This window comes from Anas platyrhynchos, chromosome 33, assembly GCF_047663525.1.
Source record: "Anas platyrhynchos isolate ZD024472 breed Pekin duck chromosome 33, IASCAAS_PekinDuck_T2T, whole genome shotgun sequence".
In the NCBI taxonomy this organism is placed as follows: domain Eukaryota; kingdom Metazoa; phylum Chordata; class Aves; order Anseriformes; family Anatidae; genus Anas; species Anas platyrhynchos.
This window is the reverse complement of record NC_092618.1, coordinates 548,948-562,078: the sequence shown is the minus strand read 5'-3', so window position 1 is coordinate 562,078 and position 13,131 is coordinate 548,948.

The following is a 13,131-nucleotide window of genomic DNA, read 5'->3' as shown; positions in this document are numbered from 1 at the left end:
TCACTTACTACAAATTGGGTGAGCTCTGGCAACACAGCAGTATACTCTGAGGGACAATTCTCACTCCTTGTGGCCAGAGACAACCTTCCAAGGTGCACTTTGTAGCAGTTTTTTTTTCTCTCCTGCTCTTTCCTACTATGAAAGAAAGCTCCATCAGGGTGGAAACCACTCCTAAAGCAGGCATCGCAACCCATCAGCCTTCTTGAGGCCTGTCAGCCAACCAGACAGAAGTCGCCTCACCAGCATCGTCCAAGCCATGGGCCTGCCGCTGGCCTTGCAGCTTCTTGGCTAGACACACACAAGCCTTGTGCCTGCTGCAGTCCAGTCATGGACTCAAGCAGAGGGGTCAGGACAATCCATATGTGGGCCTTCTTTCTGTCTGGGTCCTCCTGGGTATGGAGGCAGAGAGGATCCCACAGTCAGCATGCCAGCCAGGTGCCTTCTGCTGGCCTACCAGGGCTGCTGGCAGATGTCAGCCAAAAAGTACAGATCCCAGTTAGAAGTCAAGGGTGACCTGTCAACTACTTCGGACAGAAGTGACCTTAGAGTCCCTTTCGGTGACACGTTCCTGCTGCTGCCCTATCAACTGCAGAAACAGAAGTGACCTCACAGTCATTTCCATAGTCACATTCCTTCTGCTGGTGCAGGAGAGCCTAAGGCAGAGCTGAGCTCCTCAGAGCATTCCTACCCGTCTCTTCTTTGTGGTCCACAATGTGATCAGATCCATGGCCCCTCACATTCATCTTTGAATGCCATGTGACTGCACAGCAATCTCAAATTTCTGCCCTGCCCCAAACGGCCAAAGCATAAGTTGAGGGTTAGGACATGGGTTGGAAGTGAGGAGGTTAAAGCACAGGAACAGGATCTTAGGATGTTAATTATTCATGTATGCGGTTGGGTCTCACCTTTCTGGGGTAGAGATTAAGCAAATGTTTAATGGTAGGATTTGTTGTTCTGCTTGGGGTGTCAGGTCTGTGGTTAGGTTATGTAAAAGCTCTTTGCTGTAGGGTTTTGTTTAGGGTATTTCTGCCAAGCACTGTAGGTTTTAACAGAGCATTTTAATGCTAGTGTTAAGGGCAGGGATCAGGGTGAGCAAGAGCGTAAAGGTAAGGGAAAGGGGCTATCGGCTGAGTTTTGTTTCAAGGGATAGTTTGAGGTCAGGATTACAGTTGTGGAGCCCTGTCAGGGACTGGAGTAGCATTTAGGTTTAGGGATAAAGATTACACATTAAAATAGGGGAAGGGCTTCACATGACTGTTTTAAGACTGTTTTACAGCAGGATCTACTTTACCTGAACCCTCTTACCTTTTCAAAATCATTAATTTTTGCTGGCCAAGCTCCTCTTCCCTACCCCAAATCTCATCTTTCTCATGGCCAGCCTTCTCCTGAACTCCCTGTATCAGTAATCTGTTTGGGAGCAGGATTCTCATGACATTCATAATCTCGGGGTATCTGTCTCACCTCTGTTGGCTACTCTGTTCTTGAGAAAGAAGCAGCTCCTAAGCCAGCATGGAGCACTCTGCACAGCGTGCCCAGCAGGTCTGCACCACTACAAACTTATGTGTCCTGCCTACAAGTTTTGGTTCAAGAATGGCTCCTATGTTTCCAGAGTAATTTTTCCCAAGTCCTCATGTATGCTCCGGTTTCCCCCGGGCATCTTGGAGGCAGCATCCCCCTCTGTGTAGAAAACTGAAAGCAGTCCTGAAGGATGACTTTAGGCAAAAGCTGACACCTCTGTCATTACAACCCCTGTCCAAGACCTCTTCCCCTATGGGTCCTACCCAATACTTAGGAGGAGTGGATTTCACAAACTGTGTGCAAAACAGGTGCCTTCTGCTGCCCTATCATGGACCCCGGCAGATGTGAGCCTAAAGGCACTGATCCCAGCCAGGAGTCAAGGGGTGACCTGTCACCTACTTCAGAAAGAGCTCAACACACAATCCACTTTAGAGACATTGACTTAGGAACAGATGAGGAATTTCTGAGGCAATACATACCTCATAATACCATACCTTCAAAACACACCCTTTTTGGGCCAGAATCTGATCAGGTAGATATGAGCTGGTTGTGACCCTTCAAGCCCGTGGCACTGCTGCTGGACTCCCAGACCCTCTGATGCCTGTGAGCCAGTTCCATGTCAGTCCTGGGAGGTGCTAGGGCAGGAGTGACCCTTCAGAAGGGGCTTTGGGCTTCCTCAATTGTCCTGGTGCTTATTAGCACCTTCCTGGCTCCTTCCAGAACTCAGAGGGAGCCTTCTTGTCCATCATGAGTCCCTGTACTGGTTCTGGCTTGGACAGAGTTACTCACAGAATCACAGAATCACAGAATTTCTACATTGGAAGAGACCTCAAGATCATCGAGTCCAACCTCTGACCTAACGCTAACAGTCCCCACTAAACCATATCCCTCAGCTCTACATCTAAACGTCTTTTAAAGACTTCCAGGGATGGTGACTCCACCACTTCCCTGGGCAGCCTGTTCCAATGTCTAACAACCCTTTCGGTAAAGAAGTTCTTCCTAAGATCCAACCTCAAACTCCCCTGGTACAACTTAAGCCCATTCCCCCTCGTCCTGTCACCAGGCACGTGGGAGAACAGACCAACCCCCACCTCGCTACAGCCTCCTTTAAGGTATCTGTAGAGAGCAATAAGGTCGCCCCTGAGCCTCCTTTTCTCCAGGCTGAACAAGCCCAGCTCCTTCAGCTGCTCCTCGTAGGACTTGTTCTCCAGGCCCCTCACCAGCTTTGTTGCCCTTCTCTGGACTCTCTCCAGCACCTCCATATCCTTCTTGTAGCGACGGGCCCAAATTGAACAGAGTACTTGAGGTGCGGACTCACCAGAGCCGAGTACAGGGGGACAATCACTTCCCTAGTGCTGCTGGCCACACTGTTTCTTATACAAGCCAGGATGCCGTTGGCCTTCTTGGCCACCTGAGCACACTGCTGCCTCATATTCAGCCGACTGTCCACCATCACTCCCAGGTCCTTCTCTGCCTGGCAGCTCTCCAACCACTCATCTCCCAGCCTGTAGCTCTGCTTGGGGTTATTGCGCCCCAGGTGCAGGACCCGGCACTTGGCCTTGTTGAACTTCATGCAGTTGACCTCAGCCCATCGGTGCAGCCTATCCAGATCCTCCTGCAGAGCCTTCCTACCCTCGAGCAGATCGACACACACACCTAGCTTGGTGTCATCTGCAAACTTACTGAGGGTGCACTCAATGCCCTCGTCCAGATCATTGATGAAGATATTAAAGAGGACCGGCCCCAGCACCGAGCCCTGGGGGACGCCACTAGTGACTGGGCTCCAACTGGACTTGACTCCATTCACCACTACTCTTTGGGCCCGGCTATCCAGCCAGTTTCTAACCCAACGAAGCATGCGCCAGTCCAAGCCAAGAGTAGCCAGTTTCTTGAGGAGAATGCTGTGGGAGACGGTGTCAAAAGCCTTGCTGAAGTCAAGGTAGACCACATCCACAGCCTTTCCCTCATCCACCCAGCGCGTCACTTTGTCGTAGAAGGAGATCAGGTTCGTCAAGCAGGACCTGCCTTTCATAAACCCATGCTGACTGGGCCTGATCGCCTGTTTGCCCTGCAAGTGCTGCATGATGACTCTCAAGAGAATCTGCTCCATGAGCTTCCCAGGCACTGAAGACAAACTGACAGGCCTGTAGTTTCCCGGATCTGCCCTCCGGCCCTTCTTGTAGATGGGCGTCATGTTTGCTAGCCGCCAGTCAACTGGGACCTCCCCCAGTAGCCAGGACTGCTGATAAATGATGGTTAGGGGCTTGGCCAGCTCCTCTGCCAGTTCTCTCAGTACCCTTGGGTGGATCCCATCCGGCCCCATCGACTTGTGCACATCCAAGTGCCGTACCAGGTCACCAACCAGTTCTTCGTGGATAGTGAGGGCCACATCCTGCTCCCTATCCCCTTCCACCAGCTCAGGGTACTGGGTATCCAGAGAACAACCGGTTTTGCTGCTAAAGACTGAGGTGAAGAAGGCATTCAGCACCTCCGCCTTTTCCTCATCTCTTGTAACTAAGTTTCCCCCCGCATCCAGGAAAGGATGGAGATTCTCCTTAGTCCTCCTTTTTGTGTTGATGTATTTATAAAAACATTTTTTGTTATCTCTAACGGCAGTAGCCAGATTGAGCTCCAGATGAGCTTTGGCCTTTCTAATTTTGTCCCTGCACATCCTTGCAACATCCTTATAGTCCTCCCTAGTGGCCTGTCCACTTTTCCAAAGATTATAAACCCTCTTTTTTCTCCTAAGCTCAAGCCACAATTCTCTTTCTCCACAATACTCTCTGCAGAGCAGCCCCTTGTGGTGCTCTGTTTTTGATAACGTAACCAGAACAATGTTGATCACCCACAACTGTTGTCACTGTTTCTGAGCAGTGCTTGCACATCTTCAAGGCCTTCTGTGGTTTGCAATTTGTGAGTTTACTTACATTTGCTATTCTTTCCCCCAATTCTTCTAGAAGAAAAGAAGCAAGTTGCTAATAGGTGTTTATTTGCTGGATGTGTTGAGTAAGGAGGTGTCCATGGTGCAGAGAAATGGAGGTCCTTGCCTATGTAGGAGCCCTGGTCTCTTGCCTGGGAGATCCCCAGGACACAGTGCCTGTGCCCCACAGGGCCAGCCCTGCTCCCCAGGCCTGGCCAAGCCTTAGCGCAGCCTTCTCCGAGGTGTCTGCACAAAGAGCTTTCTTTTTCTCTTTTACCCACCAGTGCAGGCACAGAAATGCTGCCTTGCTCTTCCCCAGGTCATTCCCTGCTCCCAGAGAGCCTTACCCAGGACAATGTGTCTGTGCTGGCCTGGCCAGCCGTTATTTCTTCCTTGTCCATGTTCCCCACAGAGCCCCGAGCTGGCAGTGCTGCTCTGTAGAACCAGGGGACTGTGGTGCCCCCGGGGTCTCTGCCCTGTCTGTGCTGCTCAGGGTGGGCAGCAGACTGAACTCCATGGGGATCTCTGCTGCTGAGCCCCTTTCCATCTGCCCTGGTGGCTCAGCAGTACTGGGCAGTGCTTGGTAGGGCCATGGGGTGTCTCTAAGGGCACAAATGGCAGACAAGTGCTGCAACAGACCTGGCCCACGAGGCTCCAAAGAGCCTCAATTACTCTATAGTCTTATGGGCCTTTGTCTGCTGGCTCTTCACCACCTCTCTTGGCATACGAAAGCCCTCCTTAGCCCAAGAACTCCTCAAATTTGCCTTTTCCTTTACAAGGCATTTATTTGGATGGTCACTCATTTGATGTTGTTCCTGGAGATCCCCTTACATCTCCTGACAGCTCCGGATTCCTCTCCAGGCTGGCATTGGCCATCCAACCCTCTGCAGGGGGTGCAGTCCCATGGAAATCAGTTGAAGACCAGTTGTTGTCTGCTTGGGCAAGTGCCACTATAAAGGGAGCTCTTGGTTGAGTCCTTGGTCTCTCACAGACCCCCCTGAGAGATTCAGTGTGTGTCCTTCGCTCCATGAAGAAGCCCAGAAAACCTGAATCCCTGAGCAGCCCCTTTTGTTACTGCCGTGGTATCAGGGAGGCCAGCTGTGACCCACGGCTGCACATTGCCTGCTGCTGCCTGCAGCCATAGGGACGCCACTGCAGAAACAACAGTACAGGAGATCTACGGTCTTACCCAAATACAAGTGCACAAGAGAACAAAATGAAAGCCAAAAGAGAGCAGCAGTGAAAAGGCCACGTCCTGCTGCTGGCCATGGCCATGGCTCCAGGGAAGCAGCAGCCCTGACCTGAAGGCAGCAGACAGGCAGAGCCCAGCAGGCAGTGAGGGGCAGCCCTGAGGGCCACTGGGGCTTCTCCTCCATGTGGCAGCTGGGCTCATGGCCCTGAGCCCCTTCTGTGTGCTGGGGCTGCTCGCCCAGCTGCAGAGGAGATGGGAAGAGATGGCAGCTGAGACCAATGAATTTCTGCTGTATTAGTTATTGTCTTTATCTACACAAAAGAGACTGGTTCTATAGGTACATGAATTAATTAGATCAGAATAAATAAATAATTAACAGGCAGGAGTTTAAGAATAACACTCAGTCAAAACATCAAAGATATGGGAAATAATAAGAAAGAAAAATAATTACAACAAATTTTCCTTACAGTTTTTTCAGATGACTTGGGAGACCTATTATGATATGGGGCCCACTATTAATGCTGAAATGTAGGTACCAAAGAGTTTCCTCAAGGCATCCTTAATGTCCTTGTTCCTAATGCTGTAGATAAGAGGGTTCACTGCTGGAGGCACCACCGAGTACAGAAATGACAACACCAGGTCCAGGGATGGCAAAAATGTGGAGAGGGGCTTCAGGTAGGCAACTGTTGCAGTGCTGACAAACAGGGAGACAATGGCCATGTGAGGGAGGCATGTGGAAAAAGCTTTGTGCCGGCCATGCTCAGAGAGCATCCTCGGCACGGCTCTGAAGATCTCCACATAAGAAACCAGAATAAAAACAAAACAACCAAATAATAAAGAAATACTAAACACAAGTGCCCCAACTTCCCTGAGGTAGGCATCTGAGCAGGAGAGCTTGAGAATCTGGGGAACTTCACAGAAGAACTGTTCCACAGCATTGCCTTGGCAGAGGGGCAAGGAAAATGTATTGGCAGTGTGCAGGACAGCATCGAGAAAGCCACTGCCCCAGGCAGCTGCTGCCATCTGGGCACAAGCTCTGCTGCCCAGGAGGCTCCCGTAGTGCAGGGGCTTGCAGATGGCAACACAGCTGTCGTAGGCCATGACGGTGAGGAGGCAATACTCTGCTCCAAACAAGAAAGCTAAAAAGAGGACTTGTGCAGCACATCCTTCATAGGAAATGGTCCTGGTGTCCCAGAGGAAATTGGCCATGGCTTTGGGCAGAGTGGTGGAGATGCAGCCCAGGTCGAGGAGGGCGAGGTTGAGGAGGAAGAAGTACATGGGGGTGTGGAGGCGGTGGTCGCAGGCTATGGCGGTGAGGATGAGGCCGTTGCCCAGGAGGGCAACCAGGTAGATGCCCAGGAAGAGCGAGAAGTGGAGGAGCTGAAGCTCCTTCGTGTCTGTGAATGCCAGCAGGAGGAACTCACTCACAGAGCTGCTGTTGGGCATTTGCTGGGTCTGGGCATGGGGTCCTGCCCAAGGATGAAAAAGGCAGAAAGATAGTACAGAATTATGTCATAACTAATTCAATTTTGGCCTCTCCAGAAGACATTGCTCAGGTCCCTTTCATGCGTTATGACAGACGTATCCTGAGAGTGTCTCTGGAAGCAGGGAATTGTAGTGGTTGTGGTCAGCGTAGTAGTCAGTCCTCACCTATAACAATAAGAAAAGGGGAACATGGTAATCCCTGATTAATTTCACTTCTGATATCAGGTGATTATCTACATTGCTGTTCCAAATTCACCCAACTGCACAGTGGGGCTGTGCGAATTTCTTTTTTGTATATTTTCATTCGTGCTGCACTCCAAGTGAAACCTTGTGGATCCTCAGAGACAAAGTGACTGTCCCTTTAACACAGAGTGTCCTTCAGAGGGGACATCCAGTCTCTTCTGCTGGCATGTCTGTGAGTTGCAGGATAATTGTACTTACTTGTTCACCCGAGAAGAACCAGGACACTGCTGAATCCAGACTAAGTGCATATCCCCAGACCATTCACCCTGTCCCTGTACTCCCCTTTCTTCCAAGCACACCAAGGCCTCACTCCATGGGCATGTGAAACCCCCATCCCCAGCCAGCCTGGAAACAAGAACAGCAGCAGCATGGCCAGGTGGAGAAGCCAGCAGGAATGCCAGTGTGTTGCTGCCAGGGGAGGCAAGGCCAGGGAGGGACAGACAGACACTCAGCAGATCCTCCTGTGCTGCAGCTCTGCCTGCAGAGGAGGCAGCTCCTGCTTGGGACACTGGGGGCTTGAGGACAGAGGCTGTGCTGGTGGGAGAGGAGAGCAGGGGGTGTCCCTGGGAAGGTGCCTGCCCTGCAGGGGATGGCAGGGAGGTGCCTGAGCCCTTCCTCGCACAGCAATTCTGGCAGCAGCTCCCTATCACCGCCTGTCCTGCCCATGTCCCTGCTGTCTGCCCATGTCCCTGCTGGCAGCTGGTTCTGTGTCCTCACATCTCCTCCCTGTCTTTGCTCACACACCCCATCCCAAAAGCTGTGTGCTCAGACTCACTCAGATTCCCCTCCACTGCAAGAATCTGAAAGCACAGAATCCAAAAAAGCTTTCCTCTTCAGGTAAACCAAGACCCAGTCTTCCTCTGGAAATTCCCTTTTATAAATGCCACTGTCTACAACTTCTTCTACTCCACATTAAATGTAGAGTAAAAGTCATCCTGACAGATGCTATCAGCCGTCGGATGTGCCAGCTGTAGAAGACCCCTTTGGCAACCCCACCTGCATTGCCCTGCTGCCAGAGACTCATGATGTAAAGAGTCTGCAGGTATGTCCTGCCACTCGCTGCCCTCTGTGGCTCTCCTCACTGCCTCCAGTGCCTCTCTCCTGCTCTCTACTCCCCGTGTCACCTGTGGTCAGAGCTCCCAGCCCTGCTGCACTGTGCAGAGGAGCTGCTCCTGGACAGAGCTCTCTCTGCAGCTCTGCCCGCTTGCCACGAGCAACCCCAGCTCCCAGGAGCCCGGCCCAGCTCAGCAGCACAGCACCCGACCATGACATTGCTTGCTCTGTGCCATTGTGCTCCCTCGAGGTGTCTCCCAAGGCCTCAGGGCTGACACCTCCTGAAGGCAGCAGGGTCTCTCCTGGGGTGTGGTGCTTGAAGCAGACCAAATTCGTCACTGACTGCCTTTCTCTGAACACAGGAGAGATGACTTTTACAAGTGTGATTTGTGTTATTAGAGTGTGGTTGTCAAACATATTCTGCTTTAACCTGGCGGGCAACTCAGCACCACACAGCTGTTGGCTCACACCAACCCCCCCAGATGCTTATGTGTTGAGATAAGGGCAGTTTAAAGGACTGAAAGGTAAAAGAAATAACTATAATAGTAATTATTATTATTATTTTTGTTATGTACAAAGCAAGTTATGCACAGTGCAATTGCTCATGATTGACTGATGTCCAGCCTGGGGACATGCTGGTAGAACACTGTGGTAACCATCTGCATCTGCTCTTCTTTGACCTTCAACAACTCTGGAAATGGAATTGTCCTCCCAGAGGCTGGGCAAGGTAGACAGCTCTTTAATATCCTGTCTCCACGGCAGCTACCCCAAAACCCCACCTGTGCCTTTTGGATCTTTGAAGTAGCCTCTCGTGGGGAAGTCTATGTCAAGGTTTCACAGATCAACATTCTTCTTCCTCCTTTCATTTCTGGGTAGTAGTTCTCTGCCATTCTAAGGAGCTGGATTTTCACATCCATTGTTTTCTCCTGCATATAGAGGCAACTGATACTGGCACAGGTTGTTGCTCTGGCCTAGCAAGACCAGACCTGTGGTGTCTGGTCTAGTCTGGGATTAGACCAGACCTGTGGTCTAACCCCACAGGTCTGGTCTAATCCCAGACTAGACCTGTCACAGGAGCTGGAGTGGCTGCAGGATATGCCAGAGGTGTACTCCAACACCTGCAGGGCCTGTCAGTGCTTGGAGTGGCACTGACTGAGGCTCAGTAAGCACAGACCAAGTCCCAGCATATTGAAGCGATTTGCATCCCTTTGGAATTGCCAAGGTGAAAACATCTCCTTTTCAAGCATTTCTACAGTTTTAAGGATTCCGCACTTGTTCAGGAGTGAAGTTCCAAAGCAATGTAGGTGCCCTCTGCTCTAGGTGCCTGCCCATATCCTCCCACACTCCCTGCCATTTCTAACTCTTCTGCCTTGGGGCAGGTATCTGGAGGGCATTCTTAAATAGTTGTTTATCCTTAAACAAAAGCTGAAACACATGCAAGACACATAACAATAGGACCATCTCATGGGTACTGAGAGAACTGGCAGAGGAGCTGGCCAAGCCCCTAACCATCATTTATCAGCAGTCCTGGCTACTGGGGGAGGTCCCAGTTGACTGGCGGCTAGCAAACATGACGCCCATCTACAAGAAGGGCCGGAGGGCAGATCCGGGAAACTACAGGCCTGTCAGTTTGTCTTCAGTGCCTGGGAAGCTCATGGAGCAGATTCTCTTGAGAGTCATCATGCAGCACTTGCAGGGCAAACAGGCGATCAGGCCCAGTCAGCATGGGTTTATGAAAGGCAGGTCCTGCTTGACGAACCTGATCTCCTTCTACGACAAAGTGACGCGCTGGGTGGATGAGGGAAAGGCTGTGGATGTGGTCTACCTTGACTTCAGCAAGGCTTTTGACACCGTCTCCCACAGCATTCTCCTCAAGAAACTGGCTACTCTTGGCTTGGACTGGCGCATGCTTCGTTGGGTTAGAAACTGGCTGGATAGCCGGGCCCAAAGAGTTGTGGTGAATGGAGCCAAGTCCAGTTGGAGCCCAGTCACTAGTGGCGTCCCCCAGGGCTCGGTGCTGGGGCCGGTCCTCTTTAATATCTTCATCAATGATCTGGACGAGGGCATTGAGTGCACCCTCAGTAAGTTTGCAGATGACACCAAGCTAGGTGTGTGTGTCGATCTGCTCGAGGGTAGGAAGGCTCTGCAGGAGGATCTGGATAGGCTGCACCGATGGGCTGAGGTCAACTGCATGAAGTTCAACAAGGCCAAGTGCCGGGTCCTGCACCTGGGGCGCAATAACCCCAAGCAGAGCTACAGGCTGGGAGATGAGTGGTTGGAGAGCTGCCAGGCAGAGAAGGACCTGGGAGTGATGGTGGACAGTCGGCTGAATATGAGGCAGCAGTGTGCTCAGGTGGCCAAGAAGGCCAACGGCATCCTGGCTTGTATAAGAAACAGTGTGGCCAGCAGCACTAGGGAAGTGATTGTCCCCCTGTACTCGGCTCTGGTGAGTCCGCACCTCAAGTACTCTGTTCAATTTGGGCCCGTCGCTACAAGAAGGATATGGAGGTGCTGGAGAGAGTCCAGAGAAGGGCAACAAAGCTGGTGAGGGGCCTGGAGAACAAGTCCTACGAGGAGCAGCTGAAGGAGCTGGGCTTGTTCAGCCTGGAGAAAAGGAGGCTCAGGGGCGACCTTATTGCTCTCTACAGATACCTTAAAGGAGGCTGTAGCGAGGTGGGGGTTGGTCTGTTCTCCCACGTGCCTGGTGACAGGACGAGGGGGAATGGGCTTAAGTTGTACCAGGGGAGTTTGAGGTTGGATCTTAGGAAGAACTTCTTTACCGAAAGGGTTGTTAGACATTGGAACAGGCTGCCCAGGGAAGTGGTGGAGTCACCATCCCTGGAAGTCTTTAAAAGACGTTTAGATGTAGAGCTGAGGGATATGGTTTAGTGGGGACTGTTAGCGTTAGGTCAGAGGTTGGACTCGATGATCTTGAGGTCTCTTCCAATGTAGAAATTCTGTGATTCTGTGATTCTGTGAGTAACTCTGTCCAAGCCAGAACCAGTACAGGGACTCATGATGGACAAGAAGGCTCCCTCTGAGTTCTGGAAGGAGCCAGGAAGGTGCTAATAAGCACCAGGACAATTGAGGAAGCCCAAAGCCCCTTCTGAAGGGTCACTCCTGCCCTAGCACCTCCCAGGACTGACATGGAACTGGCTCACAGGCATCAGAGGGTCTGGGAGTCCAGCAGCAGTGCCACGGGCTTGAAGGGTCACAACCAGCTCATATCTACCTGATCAGATTCTGGCCCAAAAAGGGTGTGTTTTGAAGGTATGGTATTATGAGGTATGTATTGCCTCAGAAATTCCTCATCTGTTCCTAAGTCAATGTCTCTAAAGTGGATTGTGTGTTGAGCTCTTTCTGAAGTAGGTGACAGGTCACCCCTTGACTCCTGGCTGGGATCAGTGCCTTTAGGCTCACATCTGCCGGGGTCCATGATAGGGCAGCAGAAGGCACCTGTTTTGCACACAGTTTGTGAAATCCACTCCTCCTAAGTATTGGGTAGGACCCATAGGGGAAGAGGTCTTGGACAGGGGTTGTAATGACAGAGGTGTCAGCTTTTGCCTAAAGTCATCCTTCAGGACTGCTTTCAGTTTTCTACACAGAGGGGGATGCTGCCTCCAAGATGCCCGGGGGAAACCGGAGCATACATGAGGACTTGGGAAAAATTACTCTGGAAACATAGGAGCCATTCTTGAACCAAAACTTGTAGGCAGGACACATAAGTTTGTAGTGGTGCAGACCTGCTGGGCACGCTGTGCAGAGTGCTCCATGCTGGCTTAGGAGCTGCTTCTTTCTCAAGAACAGAGTAGCCAACAGAGGTGAGACAGATACCCCGAGATTATGAATGTCATGAGAATCCTGCTCCCAAACAGATTACTGATACAGGGAGTTCAGGAGAAGGCTGGCCATGAGAAAGATGAGATTTGGGGTAGGGAAGAGGAGCTTGGCCAGCAAAAATTAATGATTTTGAAAAGGTAAGAGGGTTCAGGTAAAGTAGATCCTGCTGTAAAACAGTCTTAAAACAGTCATGTGAAGCCCTTCCCCTATTTTAATGTGTAATCTTTATCCCTAAACCTAAATGCTACTCCAGTCCCTGACAGGGCTCCACAACTGTAATCCTGACCTCAAACTATCCCTTGAAACAAAACTCAGCCGATAGCCCCTTTCCCTTACCTTTACGCTCTTGCTCACCCTGATCCCTGCCCTTAACACTAGCATTAAAATGCTCTGTTAAAACCTACAGTGCTTGGCAGAAATACCCTAAACAAAACCCTACAGCAAAGAGCTTTTACATAACCTAACCACAGACCTGACACCCCAAGCAGAACAACAAATCCTACCATTAAACATTTGCTTAATCTCTACCCCAGAAAGGTGAGACCCAACCGCATACATGAATAATTAACATCCTAAGATCCTGTTCCTGTGCTTTAACCTCCTCACTTCCAACCCATGTCCTAACCCTCAACTTATGCTTTGGCCGTTTGGGGCAGGGCAGAAATTTGAGATTGCTGTGCAGTCACATGGCATTCAAAGATGAATGTGAGGGGCCATGGATCTGATCACATTGTGGACCACAAAGAAGAGACGGGTAGGAATGCTCTGAGGAGCTCAGCTCTGCCTTAGGCTCTCCTGCACCAGCAGAAGGAATGTGACTATGGAAATGACTGTGAGGTCACTTCTGTTTCTGCAGTTGATAGGGCAGCAGCAGGAACGT